This window comes from Corvus moneduloides, chromosome 3, assembly GCF_009650955.1.
Source record: "Corvus moneduloides isolate bCorMon1 chromosome 3, bCorMon1.pri, whole genome shotgun sequence".
Lineage (NCBI taxonomy): Eukaryota > Metazoa > Chordata > Aves > Passeriformes > Corvidae > Corvus > Corvus moneduloides.
In genome coordinates this window covers 36,712,315-36,734,207 of record NC_045478.1, presented here as the reverse complement: position 1 = coordinate 36,734,207, position 21,893 = coordinate 36,712,315, and the positions used below count along the sequence as shown (strand labels likewise).

The 21,893-nt window shown below is 42.2% G+C and overlaps 1 protein-coding gene across 1 annotated transcript in view; it reads left to right on the top strand.

Annotated features, from left to right (window-relative positions):
- UBE3D (ubiquitin protein ligase E3D) overlaps positions 1-20,443 on the top strand; it is a 163,607-nt gene extending 143,164 nt beyond the window's left edge. The window contains exons 10-11 of the transcript XR_004239438.1: positions 14,876-15,042; positions 15,217-20,443. The gene's annotated coding sequence lies outside the window, so the exon portion shown is untranslated. The remainder of the gene's footprint in view (positions 1-14,875; positions 15,043-15,216) is intronic.
- The last annotated feature ends 1,450 nt before the right edge of the window (positions 20,444-21,893 follow it).

The window sequence follows — 21,893 nt, the reverse complement described above, 5'->3', positions numbered from 1 at the left end:
GGAGAGGAAAGGGAATTAGAGACTTTGGGTCTGCACCTGGTGCCTGCCTTCCCTTACCCTTGAAAAAGAGCAGACACCATTGACAAGGAAAAGATGGGAGATAAAGCTTGAAGTGGACAGTTTTTAATGACACACCCTACGGGGTTCTTTTATTTCCTCATCCCTTTTTCTTCACCTTCTTGTTTTTCTTTAGTAGTTGTTTCTAATGCTCCACTTAAATGTCTACCATTTTCCCCATGGCAGAATAAACTCCTTATTTTTCATCTTTAATAATAGTTTTCAAATAAAGTGCTGTGCATTTAACATGAGAAGCACATTCCTCAAATGTCCACTGATCAGTCAGTGCCAACTGAGCAACTCCTGGAGCAGTTTGGAGTGCAGGATGCAGCTCTTCTCTGAAGAACACATCTTTGACACTCTTTGTCAAAGGCAGGGTGCTAGAACCCAGTTAGAGGGCTTTTACTAGTACTGCTTTGGCAAAAAGGGTAATGGGTGTGAAATTTCACATAACTCTGTTACAGAACTCATGTCTCAAGGCTGTTCGGGGCTTTGCACAAGTGAGTAATAAATTTGGAGCTTTTAATTGGAATTGTGCCACTGTACAGATCTGATAAACAATCCCTATGAGCCAGGCATTCACTTGATCTGCAGTAAGGAAGAGAGGGCAAACATTTACATTGGTTCAGTTCACTCTCAGCACAACAGAAACCATGAATTATATTTTTCAGGTCACTTTCTAAATATACACACACTCCCCCTCTTATTCTCATGTGCATTCCCTGGAGGTTGTCTGCAAACTACCCCCTCTAACACTTTATACCTCTAGACTCCTAACCCAGATCCCATATTCTACTTCCTTTACTGCAGTGATCCCATGTCTCTAATTCCCCACCTCAGCCTCCTAGATGCAGCTGGGGACTTGCTTTTATAAAGCTTCTGCAGATCTTCTGGGTTGTTGGTCAGGCACAGGCAAATACGGCTTGGTACACAAAGTCATATAGGACAAATTCTTCAGTTTGAAGTCAATCGTGTTTATCAGCGCTTCTGGCATGACAGGCACACCTGTCATGAATTTCAAACATGAACTTTGGAATTTCATATAACTTACATTTACCCAATATTTCTCTTACCTGTGGAGCTAAGCCCTTCTGATCCCTTTTGAAAAGGATCCAAAATTGCTAATCTCTGAGACTATTTTTCAGTGGGAGCAGAGACATGCTAACTTACTGACAGTAGTCACAAGAATGAACTAAAAGGTACCCCATGGGTGAACCTGACTCTGGTTTTACTCTAGGCTTGAAGCATATCTGGGAATATTCTTATTTTCTGCATTGCTCCTGTTCAAGTTTTTGGGACAAAGAGAGATATGTTGAGCTCTCTCTTATTTTAAACTGTGTTTTGCAAATTAAAGCTGCAGTAGAGGATCTTCAGTATGAGATCCTGTTTTGCTCCAGTTTCTTGAGTTCGGCTTCACCTCCATCCCCTGATTGTGGGATGAAGGGCAAAATGTTGTGACTACTGCTGGTAAAGCTGATACACGTGGTAGCATTAGAGCGCTTGGCTGGGGTGGGGACATCAACAAGGTGGCCACGGCGTGAGAGGCTCACTGTGGTGAGGTCCCACTCCTCACCCAGGGTCCAGTGCAAACACTGCATTCTGCATCAAGGCTGGGCAGCTGCGATGCTGTGGGTGCCCAGCACAGCTCTCTGCACCCCAGACATGTCACAGGTGTGGACTGGACGTGCTCTGAGAACATTGGAACCAGGTGGTGGGACATCTATTTCAGCAAGGGAGGGAGACAGTTTGTGTGCAGGGTGAGGATAGGCCCTGAATAAAAGGTACTAGTCCAGGGTAAAGCAGATAGTGTCATCAATAAAAATTGGAAGGGCTGTGAGGAGCCAAAAAGGCTCTGCAGTCAGAAGTCCAAGCCTTTAAGTGGGAGAGTACAGGAGAGCAACAGTAAAAAGTGACTCTAGCATTAAAAAAAAAAAGGACAAATGGCCTTCCTGTTTAGCATCACCAGAATAAACTCAAAGGTCAGGAAAATGTATTTCTGCCCAAAACCTGTAGCTACATTATTTCTGTGACTGAAAAGGTAAATGTTAAAATCCCTGTCTTGTACAAAAAAACCCAATGTCTCTGATTAGATTTGCCCACCTATTTCACTGTTTTTGTAGCTTAAGTAAAACTTAAAATATAGCATAAATTACATATTTGGATTCTTTTTTACCTGTTCTTCTAAAATTCTAGAAACATTTTCTACAATATTTCCATTTTGCATGGACATCTTTAAACTTTTTTGTGTTTATATGCCAGGCTGTACAACTGGATTTTAGGAGAGCAGTTCACAGTTCTGGTTTGGAGTTGGGGATTTCTTTTGCTCAGTTAACTTTGTAGGGTCATGGAACCTGGACCTGAGAGAGGTCAGCTTACCTCCATGTGCATCAGTGGACATAGTGACAGATGACTCAGATGGATCACTGCAGCAAGATCTGTGAAGGCTGCAAGCAGCAAGGGGGAGAGGCTACTGGCAGAGGGGACCTGGTCAGGGATCCTGCTTTACAGGTCCTCTCTCTGCTGTGACAGGTTCACCACAAAAAGATGATGGTCTTGTCAGCACAGCATCTACAGGAATGAGTGCCTGGTTAGGGGAGGGAAGAACAGGAGGGGCTGCAGCCAGTGCATATGTTTCTTTGTATTTTAAGAGCAGGGAAAAGGGCAGTGTTTGTGAGCCTCACCATCCCTGGTATCCACTTGACACTCCAAACTGCTGGGTTGGGAATCAGAATAAACCATGACAATTGCATAAGCACAACAAGGGGAACTATTAGTGTACAAAACAAAAGCTCTTCTTCTGAATGTTCAGACATTTTTAGTTTCACTGTCCCAGAAATGTCAGTGAATTAAAGGAACGACTTCAGCCGTAGCTCAGCTCCATTGTCATTTACACGTCAGGTTCTCGCACTTTGCTAACTCAAGGCAACGGAGGTGGGTGTGAAACAGATTCTTGGAAAAAGCTTTCAGAAAATGGGTGCCTAAGAAGTCAGACCCCCCTAGCTCTGAAGAAGCTGTTGAGTATTCAGAACTTTGAAAAACCCAGCTACTCATGCACATCCCAATGTAGGCATGAGAGACCTTTCAAAGAGAAATAATATTTTCTCCAAGACCAATTCATCCAGTACCACTTTTAGGCACACCACAATCAGTGGTGCCGGGTTGTGCTGATTCTCCACAAATGCAAAGGTAGAGATTGCTCAGTAGCTCAGTGGCTGAATTTTTATCCAAAGACCAAAATACTTTGCCTTGGCTCAAGAGCTAGTGAGAACCAGCACTGCTTTTTTTGCCAGCTGTCTGGTCCATCTGCACTCAGGTAGCATCTGTAATCTTAGAAGAGAGACCAACATTGAGGAAAGCTGGAAAATTGAGTTACTTCTGTCTGAGGCATTGTTACTTCAGGTCAGATCAAAGGCATGTTGAGAGGAGTCAATAAATAGATCCTGCAAAGCTGAAGCCAGCATTTAATTACTTCTGAGCTTTGTACCAGGCTCTTCCAGTTCAACACTTTTTGTGAGAGTTATATCAATTTTAAAATAATCACAAATATGGGACTTGAAAAGTGAGGAGAAGCTTATGCTTCTGAGCTGATTGCCTTGCCAAGGGTTGTTTCTGCAAGCACAGAAGTTGCATTGCTCCTGATTTACTCGGCTGAAGTGGAAAGTTTCTCTGCAATTTTAATGGCTTGCAAAACTTATTAAGATTTAATGGATGGTTAGCAAAACATATTTTTGGCCTTGTAGTATGATTTCATGCTATGATGACTACATTGACTGGTGAGTTACAAACCTGCTCCAATTCTCCTCTACCAATAGGTTTCTAATTTAAGCAAATATGGCTGAAATATTGAAAATCTCCTCCTTTATCAAAGACATGCAGGACCTGTAATTATTCTTCCTGTTTTCTCCCTTCCCCTTAACCCCCCTCATTCCCAGAGAGGGATTTTGTGCTCAGTGTCTCAGCAACCTGCAAACCTCCCTCCAGTTTGTGAGCATTGCACTCACCCTGTACGCGGGTGATTTATTGGAGCTGAGTCCACAGAACTGCTCACGCACAGCACTAACGCAATCATTCATTTTTTATTTAAAATGCTTTACAGGCTGTTTATGGCAGGATGACAACCAGGCACTGCTGCTTACAAGAGCTCAGGGATCAGCTTGATCCAACTACCACTGTGACCAATGAATCACAATGGTCTTGGTGGAGGGAGCCCCTCTGCTTCCCAGGGGCCAGGTGTGGACTTGGATACCCAGCTCATAGATGAGAGGAGTGAGTAGCCATGACTGCCAGACTCTGGAGCAAAGAAGAGAGGTAGCTTTGCATTGCCAGAGAGAGATACTTAGCTTCTTTGTGGCCTTGAATAGCAAAACAGCTTCAGGCAGTGCTGAGCAGTGGGACTGAACTGCTCTATGAAGTTTTGAACATTGACACCATGACAAGTTTCCAGAAAACAGCTGTAAAATCTTTTTATCATGGTGCATTCTGATCAGGGAATGCAGGAATGGCTTTGTGAAGTGATAAATTGGATGCTTTATGGACTCCATTTGTCCTATGAACTCTCAGGCTGCTGAGGTGGGGAAATACAGTTTATAGGGCAGTAGCATGACCTGAACCTGAAAGTGTGCTGCCCTGAGAGACAGTAGGGCTGAGTCCTTGTCCCAGCCACGTTACTAAAGGGTTGACAGCATTTGTGGTGGAAAAAGAAGCACTGAAGCTTCAAACTGAAATGTATGCTGCTCTGTATGCTGTGATTGAGGGGAAACAACTGGGGGAGAATCACAGCATAGAGTACTTCAAAACATGTCCTAAATCCCAGCTAGGTTAGAGAGGAGGCAAGGAAGGGAGATCAGCACTTTGCCACTGGCATAAGCCCATGATTCACATAAGCCTTTAGTGCTCTGTGCTGTTCTGATCCCTCTGGCTCAGGAGAGCTGCAGTGGGGACTGGAAGGGGTTGAGAGGAGGGTGACGTACATAGTTTCAGTGTGAAGAGCAGCTGAGTGAGCCAGGACTTGACAACCTGGAACACAGACAGCTGAAGGGTAATTGTGACAGAGGACTGTAAAAATGCAAGAGATTGGTGGAGGATGAATGGCTAGGGATGGACTGGTTTTTTTCTGTAAGGAATGAGAAGGCATCAAGTGAAGCTAGTAGGAGATAGGAACAAGACATAACAATGAGATGGTTCTCTGTTAATCAGGCAGTAGAAGGAATATAAGGAATTTATACTCAAAGTGAGACAAGATCACAGAACAGATACCCCAGATACTGTTGGTCTGGGGCTCCTGGAGCTTTGAGCAATTGAAGGCTGGGCATGGCTGAGTTAACACCTTACATGGTTTTTTTTTTTTCAGTACTCATATTCCAGACCTTTGCTTTTACCCACTTCTTAGATAGAGGGCACTGAACCTGGTATGCTTTTTCTGACTAAATAAAGCTGTTCCTATACTCCATGTTTATGAGAGAATCTTAATATTCATCAGAAATCTGATCCACAGTCACAGAAATTAAATTGCAGGGACTGTCACCATGTATTCGGCTGAAGCTTGTGTGTCCCCATCAGGATGGGCTGAAGCAGCACTGGTTGCTGGATATACATGCAGAATTACTGAGCAGAAGCATCATTTCTATGCTGTGTGTCACATATACTTCACTGTATGTGACAATGACTGTTATTTGCTACCAGTCCTGTTTCTAACTTGACATTTTGAGTTCAGTAAGAGATGATGAAGAAAAAAAGCCCTTTGGCTATTGTTACTTTTTAATGTTAAGAATGTGCAGCTGTTGCATGGGATGTGTTTTGTCAAGTTCATAACAGTTAATAGAAAGCTAAAATAAAAAGTGTCTGAGGGTCCAATATTTTTGAGCCAATGCTCAAACTAATTCACCATTGCAAACGAGATTGCAATGCAACAATTTACAACAGCAATCTTGAACTTTGTTTTTCCATTCTGCTTCATGCAAAAGACCAGCATTTTTTGGCTTTTAGTGTATATTCTGGCTTTGCACTACAGTGCATGCAAACAGAACTGTCAACTTTACAATTAAATGAATATGGATTAGGGAATATTTGGTGCCATTACTCAATAGGACCATTTTGCTGGGTGTTCAGGACTGTAAAAAACTTCCAGTGAATCAACACTCCATCATTCTGTTATCCGTCTTTGTCACTCTACATCCTGGCAGAGGTAGCATTAGCTCTGCATTTAAATTAGTGTGCACAGCTATGAGTTGTGTAAAAAAAAATGGAAGGGTAAAAATCCTGCTGTTCCACTTATCAACCGAACAGAACTGATTTAGGGCTATACATTCCTAATCTCTTGTTTTGACAGCCAGTGGTTTCATATTTTCATTTGTAAAACTTCAGTGGGAGTTACTTGATTTGTAAAGCAAAAAAAAAACACAGCTCCAGTTAAAGTTTCTTAAAAGACCTTCATTTGGATTATCTTAATGGTCTTCTGTTCAACAAATTCACCACTGTCCTTGGTGTCTCAGCATCAAGCATCTTTTTCTTTCAAGGCATATTAGTTTTTAGCTGCCTGTCAATTTAAAGTTGAAAACTACTGATCTTTGAAAAGAAACTGAAGTTTTGGAAGAATTGTGAGCATATGAATAAATGGCACTGAAACTTGAGTTTCCTGTGTGAGTCATGTTGTGGTCCTCTGCATTTGGGTCTAGTGCAGTCACATTACTTACTCATTGGCACTGAGGAGTAGTGGCAATGATCTCACACCTCCTGGTTGCACAAAAACTGACGCGTTGGTCACCACTCTCCTGTGGCCATCTCAGTCACTACAGCAAGTCTGAGTGACAGATTTCAGCTGCAACACTGGTTGCAATATTTTGAGGTTGACCAAAAAAGGGAGAGAAGGGTTGCAGCTGTAGTTCCTTAAATGCTTAGGTCATGAAAAGCAGTATTATTTCCAAATCTTAAAGATCAGCGGGAATATTCCTTGGACTGTTTTCCTTGCCCTCTGCTATCAAATATGTGTGTTTTTTTCACAATCCCACCCACCAATGAGCTCCTGCTCACTCTGTGTTTCTGAAGCAGAGCTGTTGGCATGTACATAAACCCAGTGTTTTCCAGCCTGCCTACCAAATGTGTACATTCTGTTCCTACTGATTTGCAAAGCCTTTCTGATGATGGCAGGCCAAGACAAGAAGCCATGCACACAGCCCTCACTTCATGGTGCAGGGCAGAGACTGACAAACCCGTTCCCTGACAGGTATCTGAGTTGCAAATATACCAGTGGGAAAAGGAATGAAGTGAATAATGGGATTGAGGCGAAACTACCATGTAGGAGATGTTGCATTTCTAGAGGTGTTTCATAGGAATCGAGTGCTTGGGTTACATACTATAGTGGAGAGATAGAGCTCTTAATCCAGAAAAAGGATGAGAAAAAGTATAATGCTGCCAAAAAGCCTGAGAGATCTTGCAGAGGAATTTCAACACATACCCTGCAAGGAACTCTGTCATAATGGGAGACATGCATAAAGTCTGAACCCTCAGAGGAAAGTCCCTCCCCTTTGCAAACCAGCCATTGCAACAGTGCTGATGCAATCATGGTTCTGTTCAGTCTAGTGTCAGAAAGCAGCCACAAAGCACTTTTCTTCCTTGAAATTCGGACCAAGGAGACAGAGAGGACGATTATTAAGAAAGTATATATCTTTACCAGTGTTTTCCTGTCCTTTGCAAAGGAAAATTCAGTGTTGCAGAATGTAGTTATCAGAAAGAAATGTTTCTCTGCACTTGCCTTCTCCATGTTCTGCTATCGTACAGTGTTACAGGATGGCAGAAATGGCCCTAGGATAACAGCTCCTTGTTTTTCCTTGTCTTCTGGTGTGTGCCTGCTCTTTGTTCTACTCAAATTGACTAATCATGCAAATAATCTTGTGGCCTTTTGAAAATGGAAACAAAGTAAAGATTAAAAAGGTTAAAATCTGCATCCACACAAATATCACCTGCACCTCAGGGAATGGAGCTGCTTGAGTGTCACAGCAGTAACTCAAACCAAATTGGGAAACTGTGGTTGCTGCTTCCTATGTCAAGTGAGGCTCTGCTCCTCCCATGGGCTTCCCTGGCCACTCTCTAGGATATCTTCATCTTGGAGAATCAGTCCAACAGTGATGATCACAGCACAGTATGAAAGAAGTAAATGTTCTTTACCTTCCCTTCTCTCTAGTCCATCTGCCCAAGGATGCTTGGGGGACTGATCATGGGTCTCCTGGTTTTGAGCCACGAATGGAATTATCCATGGCTGAACAACATACAACTAAACCACTGTACTTGATGAGAATGGTTGTCTCCAGACTGCATAACTGTACCAGTGCCTTAGTTATGTCGATTAAAATTCTGGTTCCATCATAAAACCCTGCTTTCATGTGCTAGTAGCTTTGGAAAATTTTCATCCAGGCTGAAACTCCCCACTCCATATCTGTGGACTTTAAGCTGAATACTCTCAGCAAATTGTGTCATTTTTTACTAATAATAAGCCAGGGGAAAGAGGAAAGCTACTATTATTAGTAAGAGTTACTGAAGCTGGTGGATTCACTTGGCATGCTTCATTTAAAATAAAGTTAACTAATTCACTAAGCTCATTTATGAAAGCAAGTGGCTGAATCTCCACAGACTCTAGTGCACAAAAATGTGTCTGCAGGAACAGCCTCTGTGCAGTTGTGGCCATCTCCTCTGGTAAAGCAGATGCTGTGCAAGTTGAGCAGCCAGTCAGGATACACCTTCTTCAGCTGCACTTGGAAAGCTGCACCTCTTCCCAGACAAAGGCAAATGGGAGACTCCATAGGAACTTCCAACTGTCTGGAAAGAAGGCTCATTTTGAGCATAGATTTGCACAGGAGTGTTGGAAGCTCGAGAAGCTTCAATTCTGGGAGCAAAAAACATTGAAGATGGTGCCAAGGTTGATCCAAGATGAATCCTGGCCCTGGGAGGAATCCACAAGATCACAGTCTAATCAAAAATATGGTTGAAGTGGTTACAAAATCAGAGTTCACCAGATATCCTGCACACTAAAATAGGCAGGGAAAAAGCTGGGGTGGGTAAAGCTGCAGTCATTGAAGAGTGTGTGCTTAATAGAAGGAATCAATGTTACCCAGTCAAGAAACTGATTATTTGACTGCAGACTTCCCTTCCTTCTAGACCTTTTATCTGGAATGTTAATGGATATTATCGAAACCCCAGATAGTGTCCACTACCTCCTAGCTTCTTGGAAAGTGTACCTCCACCATACTTAAGTAGAATAATCTTTATTTTCCCTGGGGTGTTTCTTCTTTCCCAGAAGAGAGGAAAGAGCATATCATACTCATGATTTCCTGGAAAATGTTTGCCTCTTTTTTCTTTTTTAAGAACTGTCCAACCTGTTGATCAGATTTTCTGTAGTTGAGTTAAAAAAGAGCAGAGCTGTCATGACATTTTTTTTGCTTGTATTTAAACATTCCCTATAGACCGCTCCTATAGGGCTGCTGCTTTGTCTCTCCATAGCCTTTTTGGCCTTTGCAGAGGACTCTTGCTGAAATCCTGCCAGTTAAAGGATGCACTTCATAACGTACAGAAGAACATTAGTCTCCACTTTGTCAGTTCTGCTGTGAGCCAGGCCTGAGGAACACCCCAGTGCCTGTCAGGCAGATGTGCCACAGGCAAATGCCAGTTATGCCCTTTAAGCACAACAGAGAAGCCCTCCTAGTGCAGCAGGACTCATATTGCTCTCTCCCATAAACTGCTCCTTCCCTGTCACCGATATACTGCCATAGAATATCATCACAGACCAAGGAGTGCTGCTGTTTTCACTTGTATCCCACATCAACTGTTTCCTCTCCCATTCTGGTGCTGGATCACATCTACAGGAAAATAAGACATGACACACATTTTCACTTTGTGTATCCTGCTTTCCCAACAGCATTTCAGATTACCACTATTTTTTTCTCATCAGAAGTGACAGGGTGCAATAATGTCCCTAACTCCTCACCCCAGGTTTTCTCCCTACTTGTGTCAGAAGCTGTTATTCAATCACAAGGAGTGCCCATTCCTGTCCCAGCAAGGCTTAAAAACTCCAATCAGCATCATGAGGTTGAAGAAGCCCAGACTGAGCAGAGAGAAGTTTTTACATGCATTTGCTGTCGGTTTTGTATGACATTAATTTCCCCTAACTACCCCTCTGCTTGTCAGTAGTTACAGATAAACAAAGAGCTTTAGAGACAGTCAGATCCCAGACTGGAGAAAAGGAGCCCAGATTGAAGCCCGGTGCCCTGGACACACACGTGGAAGCTGAAACCTCATATGTGGCTTAGATCACCCAGAAAGCTGGAGAGGGAAGGAGAATACCCAGAATACTGGCCAATATCATCCCTAGAGTCAATGGGAAGAGGGAGGAAATCAATGGGAGAGTATAACATCATGAAACACTGTGTGGTGGGCAGCTGGGCAGGGGGAGGCAGCGCAAGGTGGAGGAGCCATATATGCAAGAACAGCAGAAAGATCAAGAGGCTGCTCAGACCTTGGAATAAAGCCAAAATGAGGCTAGAAACTCCAAGTGGTTTGTGAAGACCGGTGAAAATAAAAAGCATCTTGGAAGAGATCCAGGCCAAAGCTGGAAATAAGAATTGCAGACTAGGGTAACAACTGAGGGTTGAATTAATTTCATGATCCAGGGAAGAAATGCAGTAAAATGTGAAATATGGGTTTCAAGAGGATGTTTTTTCCCGAGTATCCTTTTCTTTGGGAAGAGAGGCAGAACCCAAGCTATGTGAGAACAGGACTCAAGGAGGAAAAATTAAATCATCAGGGAGGATGCAAAAGAAACAATAAAGAAGTCAGATAAAGAAGAACAAAATATGTGATTTCAGCCAGGGGAATGGGATGGTGGGCTGTTTGCAGGTGTTTGTGGTAAAGATGCTATTATGGGCTCTTTGAAATGTTTTAACAAAACTGTACATGTAGGTTTAATTGGTACAAGGATGTGTCCAGCTTTAATTTAAATGGGATGCCGTGCAGTGTGGGGTGGGAGCATGCAAACTGGGTAATAGGGAGAAAACTGATGAGGAACCAGTGAAAAAGGGCTTTGAATGAGAGTATTGGCAGAAGAGAAGAGGGAAATCTTGTAGCTCAAAAAGATATGTAGAATATATGTGTAACTATAAGGAAAGGGAAAAGAGACAGCAGAAAAGAAAAGGGCTGGAAAAGTCACTGTGGAAAAGAGGGCATGAAAACCTGCAGAGAGAAAGGCTGAGCAATGGAAAATTTGATAGCAGTCTGTGAGAAGAGAAGGGAAGATGAGGACACATAGAGCAGCAGCCAGATTTAAGACAAAGTTATAGTGGAAGTCATGGTGAAGACAGGTATCTACATGGCCTAAAATGCCCCGTTTGCATTGCGCACTTTCTGACGTGCATCTGGTCTCTCCTGCAAAAAGAGGAAACCAAGCAATAGTTCCTAGCTGGATGATAAATAGGAAAAAAGCTTACACTTTTTAAAAGTAAAAACATTCTCCTTGTCCTTTTTCCATCAGTCAAGTATCTCAGTGGCTGCTTTTTGAAAAAGTTGCAGTTAGACCTACATGAAAGAGATTAACCATGCTCCTTCTTTTACTTTGCTCTTCACCTGTGCTCATGGCTGTCAGACAAATCTAAACTCCAAAGCTGGCCTCACCCGTGGGAGGGTGTGTTGCTCTCTCATGGATTTCATGCATTAAAATCTGTCATGCCATGAGAGGCAGGGGCACAGGCAAGTGATGGATGATGGGCTTCTGTGGGGATCAGTGAGGCCCTCCTGGCCTTTCTCTCCCATGCCAGCCCCAGGCATAGCATGGTGTCTCCCTCTGGGAGGAACTTCAACTTTTTCAGTTCAGGCAGTAGTCATGTAGGAGATAGTAAATGGGATGGTATGGCATGAGGTAACAGCGTTCCCCTGCTGCAGCACCCATTGTTAGACTGCCTGTGTCCCCACATCTGCAGTATTCCCAGAGTTTTTCTAGAAACAATTTTAGATGGGCAAATTCTAGTGATCGATTCAATCTGGATTTACCACTCCTGATGTGGATCACTGATCCTGCAGCCATGGCCCAGCCAGAAGCTCAGACCAAGCTGTACTGCAGTAACTGCTACTTGCCTGCATCAGGGTTTGGCTGTCTCTGGGGACAGGTCACAGCTCTGACTTCAGTGGAAGTTAGTAGGGACTGCAACCTAATGAAGTTTAATGGCTGTCCCTGAGCAAAAAATTTACAGGTCTCATTGTGACTAAGTACAATTCAATCCGGGGGTTGAACAGGTTCCAGTGGTGTTAAATCCATGCCTACGTCTTCATTCTTTTAATAACCTTCAGATGCAGGGGAAGGCAGTGGGTACCCATGCTCATCCTACTTGCAATGCTTGGGAGACAGAGCCCTCAAATCTCAAGAAATGTTTGCTAAGCATATCAGTCATACATTGGAAATAAAATAATATAAGCCTGTTCACAGCTGCGTCAGCTGCTATTTCTTTTTCTAGATAAGAGCCACCCTGTGCTCCCTCTTTGTCTCTTGCTGGCTATCAGATGTCCTGGGATTCTCTCCTGCTCATCCAGCACTCTCTCCCCTGTTGTGGAAAGAAGCATGGAGGCTAACTTGCAGGCTAAAGGCTTTAACACCATTTTATATCTGTCTTCAGATTACAGCTAGTTTGGAAGCTGCTGTTTAGTTTTAACTATAAAATGATAGCTTTTTTCTTGCATTTAACAAAATAGTTACTTAAGGGTACAGCAGCAGTCATGGAATTTATATTTTTATGTTATAATTTTTGTTAGCATATATCATATTCATTTGTACTGTCAATATTTATTTTTAAATGTCTCAAATGTCACGCAAAGTGATCATGTGAAAAAACCAGTATTTTGCAGAAAGGATTCAGCCCTTAGTCCTTTTGATTTAATTGGGATGACTGAGATATTACTGAAACTGAGGTTTTAAAACAGATGACATTGAGAACTAAGTGGTTGAAAGAACAAGGGAATTATATTTTCTTCAAGTTCTTAGCACTGTTTATTAATGTCACTATAACTTGAAAAATGTTACAGAATTTGTGCACCTTTATTAGAGTTTTTAATATATGCCTTATTTTTTATGTGAGAGTATCTCCTCTTTTCTCCAATTTTAATACTGGCATCCTTAGTAATTCTTACTACTTGCTTTAAAGAAAAAAGAAAACAACAGCAAAAAAGCCTGTCATAACACATACCTGCCTTCAAATAATTTATTTTCCCATCCCACCTGTGTTGTTCTTCCTTGTGACTTCTCTGGCCTGTGGTGTGTCTGGCCCAGCAGAGCCCACTCTGATGGTGAGTGCACAAACCCTCCAAAGCTGTGGATGGCCATCAACCCTATGGTGGTGGCTATCTGCAGCGTAAGGTAAACTGAAGACACAAAAGTTTCCAGGGCTTGTGTTGATGCTGTCTGACACATAATGGGGATCGACATGTACACCTTCCATGAGAGCTCTCCTGCTCTGGAACCAACTGTTTTTTGGGTTTATCATGGGTAGAAGATGGCAGACTGCAGCATCCTGTAAAGAGAGTTACATTTGGGATGGGAAGGCTCTGCTTGCTGCTCCCTGTCTGTAACTGCCCTGCATGGAACCTCTTCAGTCTCGGCACCTCCACTTGCTGTCTCACCTCTGTCCTGTGTGTTTGGGCTGTGGCACAGCCGGCACTGGGATAGAGCTGGTGTCACTGCCAGCTCCAGGAGGACTGTTGGGACTGCTGAGCCCACCCCCAGGGCCTTGCACCCACACCATGGACCTCACTCATGAGTCTGAGCAACAAAATCGTGCATCTGTCTGCAAGCATTCACATCAGGCACTGTGCTTTGCTCCCTTTTGATGTCCATTTATTTCCTTGTTCTCTTTCCCTGGCCTTGTTTGTCACTTTCCTCAGTCTCTCTCCAAAAGTCTAAACCTGCACACTCTACTCCATGATGTTCAAAAACCTTCTTAGGCTCTGCTGAATGCCTGACTGCCTTCTCTGTGTATCTCAGATGAAGGTGTCAGCCCTCACTCAGCTGATGAAATCTAGTGTCACGGTGAAACAGCATGATCCCAGAGAAGTGCTGTGTGGAAACACTGGGATCCCAGAGCAGGTCTGTCAGCAGGCAGTGTTTTCATATCCCTGCTGAGCAATCACCTCTCAACACCACAGAGGTTTTGTGGGTGGGAAGACCAGATGCATGATGTGACCAGGTCCCTGGTTTTGACTTTCAGGGATGTAGACCTGAATTTAAAATTCAGGATCTAAATTTAAAATTAAAATTAAATCTTAATCCATTCTGTAAGACTTCATGCACGAAAATATCTGAGTAATTAGAATTAACTTGGGGCCACAATATAGAGAAGAACTTACGGCTGAAGGAGTAGAAGGACTTCAGACTAATGCTGGACTTGTTCAAGTTAAAAAGCTGGAAAATGTAGAAACTCAGCTGACTGCAAAATAAGAAATCATTATGGCCTCACATGGGCAAAGGTCCTAAAGCCAGCTTGTTCAGCAGCAGCAAATGAATATATGAATTTAACCTACACAGAATAAGATAATCGTGTGTGAATGCTATCTGGTTACCTTATATAGATTAATATTACTTTTATTATTGGAAAGTTTTCTCTCAGATATGTTCATGGAACATTGAACCTACCACATACAAATGCCTTGAGATCTTCTTTGAAGAATAGTCCCTGCTTTTAGATAAGCTGGGTCGGATTTCTTTCCTAACAGCCTGTCCAACCTATAAGTTTTGATAAAGAAAAAACGAGAAGCAGCCAAAGTAACACATGGATTTGTCCCTTCTCTGTAGTCTACAGCAGTGCCATTTCTATACTGCAAAGAGTTGACTCACGGAAACCTTTCCTGTGGCGTACATGAATGGAGAAACTTTCTCCTGCCCACTTCAAAGTAATGAGATGCAGGATTCATGAAAAACAGAAGAGATTTCACTCAGTGCCATCTCCTGAATGGCTGGAGGTTAGTAGGTGCTCAAAACTTTGAAAAGACAAAATTACAGTATGACATACAGTTTGAAGATTGAGAGCCACATACTGTCTGCTCTATAGCAAACTGACAAGATCCACATAGGAAAACTATGAGAAAAGTAAAGAAGACATCTTTTTATGTAACTCAAACTTCTCATTTTCACAGCCATGGAGCAACTCAGAAGTGGGCTGCATGAGGATGTACTTGTTGGCTCATTACCATAGACCGTGGAGCTGCAAGTGCATCTATAGCCTCGAAAAAAGAAGCTTTGATCTCAGTGTTACTGCAGAAACCAGAGAGGTGAGAGATGCAAAGTGTCTTTCTGCCTCTTCTCTTCTTGTGTGTCCTGGTTCTGGCATGGTGAGAATTGTGTGTGGACATTGGTACAAACCTGAATGGTGCAAGTTGGAGTGACTCTGACAGTCAGGCTAATAGAATAACAAGGCATGGCAGTGTTTCTCTTTTGCATGGGGCCAGGGCGCAACCCATTCTAGTTATCCCTTCTTCATAATGTTTCCTGGCCAGGAGGAAGCCCTTGGGTAAGGAACTAAATACTCCAAAAGGCCTCTCTGTAAAAATGACGAAATGCAATTTGAATTCTAGAACCTTGGCCAGGAGTAACTTTTCATTAAACAGCCACAATGACTGTAATTATGGTTAGATAAAATTAATAAATAATATAAATGCTCTCTAGGATGTACAAAATTATTAATGGCTAAAGCATAAACTGGAACTAAATTTGGATGCTTTATTTGAGGATATAGTAAAAGACTAATAAATCCTGCAGGCAGATTAGTTGGAAAAAGCCAATAAAAATTATTTAACTAACCAGCCAGCCCACTTGCTATTTGGTTTGACAGATTCAATTTATTTTCTCCCTTTAAACTCATTTTTTCTCTCTTTATTGCAACAGTTTCTTGGGTTTTGGAAACAACTGAGATAGAGTGTAAAGCTGTGCTTGTATTTCTCCCAGGGTCTATTAGAGGTTGGGGAGAGTGAGCCCAGACTTTAAGGCTAGATATAATAAACTGAGCAGCTGAACAGTTTATGTGTGATCTAGAGGCAGAGAAGTTGAAGTGACAGAGGGCGCAAGCCCAGATCCATGTTCTCAAAACATCATATTTCAATGTTCTTACATTTGTCTTCCCATTCACACAATGAGAATATGGAGAGGGAGAGATTAAATAAATGTTTGTGAGTACAATCTGAGAGTGCCAAACACTAAATTATTTTAGTCCTCTAAGAAGCTATGGCATGGGTCACAGGAGAGACTATTTACAGTCTGTTGGCCAATTTCAACACTGTCACCAAATGATCACTCCTCACGGTTAAGGAGAAGGTCTTCTCTTCTGAATGTGAAATGCCATTTAAATGTGTCTGAGTTACCTTAACAGCCACCAAGGTCCCCACTGCTTCACGAACATGTCTCTTTTTTGAGAAACTCACCTCCTTTACAGCTGACATTTCACTTCTACCTACTCACCTTGTGAGGGAACAAATTTGCTGGCGAAAACCAAAGTTAATCTGCAGTGCTCTTAGTTTGTGGGACTGAAGGAGTTAAAGTTGCAGGTGAGTAGGAATAACTACCTGTCCTAGAAAAACCATGCATGCTTGTAAATCAAAGCAACCTCGGGGTGGGGGCAGCGGTTTGGAGCTGAGAATCACTGCAACTGACCCTGAGGTCAGCAGCTGCAGTGTTAGGCTGGGGTTTGGCTGGTCCACCAGCCTCAGAAACTGGCACCCAGCATCCACTCCTGGAGTGGAAAAAATGTCCAAGTCCTTCACAACTGCAAGTCTTCCCATAAATCAAGCCTTCAGCATCAGAATGCCAAGTGGGAAATTAGTGTTCCTGACAGAGTGGGTGAGACAGACTACTGAAATCATGATGATCCCTCTAAAATTAGTAACCAAGGATCTGTCTTTACCACTTTCAAATGGTTTTTAGAAGGTGCATGGTCATGCACTTTGATAAAAAATTAAGGTGAAAACAATTACATTTTACTTTCTCTGTCTAAATTTACTGTTAATTAAGATGTCTGGCAAATTTAATTTCTGTGAGGCATGAAAGAACATGCATCAGATTTCTCTTTTCACTGGCCTAGGAGCAGCCTTCATACCAAGGTGATCTTCTTTGCTGCTCCTCAGAGGGGCTGATAGGGTAGATGGAAAGAGTGTCCTGAAACACCACCACTGCTCTGTCTGGAAAAGGCTGAGATGAGTGACTCTGTGAGATGTCACAAAAGGCAAGAGAAGCTTCAGGGGGCTTTATAATTGCTTTGGTTGTGGTCACTTTAATCTTTCTTGTATCTATGTGTGATTTGTGTAAGGGAGAAAGTGACAAAGATAATATGGGTATGGAGAAAGTGGGAACAGGGCATAGTTATCTCAGTTTCTTCCACTGTGTAAAATCAAAGATTATGATTACTGTATTGCAAAAGGAGTGAAGTTGAGATAACTTAGTACACAGTGAGTTAATAATATGAAAGAAGACTTTGAAATAATAGCAGATATGTTTGTAGAAGAAACTGTGTGGTGGAAAGGGCAGTGTCATATAATGCTGCATACATCCTACCATAATAGAAGGAGGGAGTCATTCTTCTGATTCACAGAACCAATTAAATAGATTTTTTGCCAATGAAAAATAAACAAAGACAGCCTCTGGGGATGATATCTTTATGGTTATCAATAACCTCCAAGCAGGCTGGTGTCTGAAAGGACAGACCTTGCTCATTGCAGAGATACTTCAAGAAGTGGAGTCCATTGATGGAGGTGTGATGGGGAAAGGAGAGAGACACGGGCGTTAGACAAATCTCTGTGGTTACAGAAGGCACAAAATTGTATCCACTTAGCACCAGGGTGGCCCCAGTCACTGCTCTCTAATGGTATTTGCACATCAGGTATTATCAGCAAAACACTCCTCCAAGCATAGCTCTACCTGCTGCACCTCAGCCAGTTGTGACCATTCCTGTTTCCTACGAGTATCAAGATGTCTCCTCCACTTACTGTTAAAATTGCAAGTGGCTGAACCCCAGTTTGACTGTGCTTTCTTAAATGTGCCTATGTTTTGACAGCTTAGGCAGTACTGTGTCAATGCTCATAGGTGTGTCATACTCCCACTAACACCTCTCTACCACAATCCTGGTGTCCTGCTTGTATCACCTCTTATCATACAGTCCAGGAGTTCTCCAGACAGCTATGTTACTCCCACTGATGGTTGTTTACCATGCAATAACCCAGTAATTTGATGAACAATCAGTTAAAAAGGCAGGACAGAAACCCAGTTCTGTGCAGGATATATGACAGCTGAGAATTACGCTACAGCAGTGAAATCCAGTGCTGTTTGCTCCACGTGAACTCTAAATTGCGGAGCAGTATTGTGTTAGGAGATTCAGCTCTCTGTAACTATACTATTTTGGGGGAGGGGAAAGTCCTATTGCATTTGACATTATAATGTACTCTGCCTTTAAGAATAAGAGAGAGAAAAATGTACACGACACATAAATGCAAATATTTTAATGCCTTTCATGCCCACACCCATATCCAGCCAGTTCTGTACATGGGTGCTAAAACAGAACTGGATCAGATCAGGATATGATGGTCTGTTCCTCACCCCAAAAAGTCCCTGGAAATTTTGGCTCCCTATATTTATGTAGGAAGATCCTGGCTGCAGCTTGGGGGTACAATAGACACAATATGGTTTTGTTGTTTTTAGAAATGTCTTTACAAGTAAATCCATAGTAGGGCTGTGCAATGTGTCAAGTACTACTGTGTGAAACCATGGATCAAATTTTTAGTAGCTGCCTGGGTAATGGTGACCTTTTTGAACAGAAAAGCACCCCTGGTGTCCAGCCACTTGTGGTCTGTATTTAAAAAAACTCCCCTTGCTCTAGCCTAAAGCACAAATATTAAAGAATAAAGAACACAAACTCCTGTTTATTTTATTAGAGCCACTGACATAGTGAAGACCTTGAGACTGTTAATGATGTAAAATTAGATACTAGAGAAATTAGATGGAACCAATTAAAAATAGTATAGGTGAGATGAAGCTCAAGGATTTTGGGTCCAAGCCACTGACCAGTTGGACTCTTCCCTACCATGTGCCATCTCTGACTACTGCAACAGTATAATACTGGCTGTCCGCATAAATTGGACTAAAAAAGGGCCAAACTCTATGTCAAGTAAATCTATGCAGCTGAGCAAGCATGAAGTCCAGCTTGTTGAAGAGAATTGGATTAGAAAGAGATTCTGGAGCAGCAGATTTTGGAGAGCCTATGCTGGAAAGAAGCATCTGGGGTGCCAGCTGTGGCTGGGTCATGGAGAGGCCAGAGACATAGATCCCAGAATGAAAAATCCATGCCCAGAAGCCCTAGTATGTATTGCTGCACTGAGAAAAAGTGAAATACTCAGTGAAGGAAGAAACTCAAACATGAAGATGAAACAGCTGTGCACAGCAATCTGGTATGGACAATATTAAACAACAGACTGGGGAGGAAGGGTAATCCTGTGTTTTGGAAGAGGTGGCCTCAGTCTGCTGTTGTTGCAGCAAACTTTGTGACCATTTGGGCTTTCATACCATCAGAAGAGCTTCTGACCAAATTGGAGCTTATAAAAACATCCCTGTTAATTGCATAGCCTTTCTCTAATGACAGCTACTTTTGATCTATTAATTAACCCAATCTTACTCTAACAAGACACTGCTATTATGGAATCATAGAATTGTTAAGGGTGGAAAAGACCTCTATGTTTATCAAGTCCAACTGCCTGCCAACCCAGCACCACCACCACATTCACCATTAAGCCATGCCCTCAAGTGCCATATCCACCCTTTTTTTGAATGCTTCCAGGCATGATGACCCCACCACTATGCTGAGAAGTCTGTTCCAATGCTTTTCAACCCTTTCCATGAAAAATTTTTCCCTAATATCCAGTCTAAACCTCCTCCAGTGAAATTTGAGACCACTTCTTCAGGTTCTGTCACCTGGGAGAAGGTACCACACGCTGTTGATTCTGTAAGAAATTCTTCTAATACCTTATATCTCAGAGAAATACAGGTGGAAAATATCTCTATGGTTACTGTTATTACATTTTTAATCCTAGCAGAGTTTTCACTCTGTGTTATGTCAGCTACTCTGAGCTGTCACCATGGACTGATGTGAGACATAGGTCACCCTGAGAGTTTAGTGAGTAGGGACACTCTCTGTGAACACTGATGTGTGTTTTAGCTGAGAACACTGCTCTGGCAGACCTGTGCCATTTCTGTCACCCAGGCAAGGCAGTGGAGGTGTCCTCTGTCTGTGCATGGCATTGTATCCTAACAGCTATGTTGGCTTTTCCACGGCATTCAATAAAGACTGAAAGTGTTCCCAGTGCGAATTTTCCCAGTCAAGCTCTGAATGGTCTCCCCAGCTATGTGCTCTCTAGTTGTTGGCTTGGGTGGTCAGTGTCAATCCAAGCACGGACAAAGAAATTCACATCAGCCCAACTGGATAGTGGTCAGCATTCCCCATTGTGCTTGTGTGGCTTGGGAAACAGCTTCAGGTAAGTTAAGTGGATGCTCCATAGCTTTTGTCCTTCTATTTTGCTTCCATCCTTGAGAACAGAGAAAAGGACTAGAGACAGTGAGATGGTACAAAGGAAAATTAAGCAAAAGAAATTTTGTTTTGACTCTCTTGACCGACTTTGCTGTACTCTGCAAGAGGAAAAATGCATTTTGCTACAAATTTTGGATTCTGGATTGGAGAATATTTTCAATATTTTTTTCAATAAGAGGAAAAGAGGAAGGTCATTTCTCCACATGTTTTCAATCAACTCATTTCCTGTCCTTAAAAATCATGAAATGAGAGAGGTGACCTGAAGATTAACAGGATTAAGTCAGGCAAAATCAACTTGGGCTCTGGTGTGGGCTTCTGCATGAGGTGATTGTAACAGTTTTTTCAGAATTATCTGCCTGTTAAATGCAGAATCATTTATAAAAGTGAAAAAAGTCTCACTGAATATTGTTCTGTCAAAAGAAAAATCCTCCTACATCATTCATTGAAGATTTATTTATACGCAGTTGCTTTTCTGACAATGAAGGAACCAGATGGAGATATGAAATAGCTCAAATAGAGCTGCTTTCAAAGTTACAGATGATCTGTGGACCAGCCGCCTTCATAATACTTTCTTTGGATGCTCATAACTCTGACTGGATGCTGCTTTGAACAAATTAATGTTTGTCCCACATCTAACCCTTATTCCCTAGCAAAAAAAAAAAAAAAAATCCAGTCAGGAAATGGTAATAGAAGTAGTTACAGGGTTACTGCTGTCGCTCAGCTCTTCATAGGGTCAAGTTCAAAGAATTTGTTTGCCTAATTTAAAGAAAATTGTATTTAAACCTATGAAAAACTCTCAAGAAGAGCAAGTTAGAATACAGTCACTTGAACAATCAGATTCAAAAGATCAGTATTCCTAAGAGCTGAAATCAGCAAATGCTATAGAAACCTTAATGCTTCATCATCCAACACATTAAAAAAAAATGATAATATTAATGGAGGCTTCATCACTTACCGTGTTTCATTAGTCAAAACACTAATTTTTCTTGTGTCCAGAACAATAATTACTTTAGCACTGTTTCCATTTCTCATGATAACAGTACAGAGCCAAATAACCTAGCTAGCTGCTGCTGCTGCACTATCCCAGAGCCAGTGGCTATAACAGCCCAGGTGGAGCTCATTGAAGGGAACCACTAATTAAGCTGCCTGGTAAGTGCTAATTGAACTTCAGTTTTGCTGCCTCAGCTTTTTGCTTGTAGGCGTGTGAATGTGAAAGTTTCATTTTCATCCTGGATTGCTCAGGTAATGAAT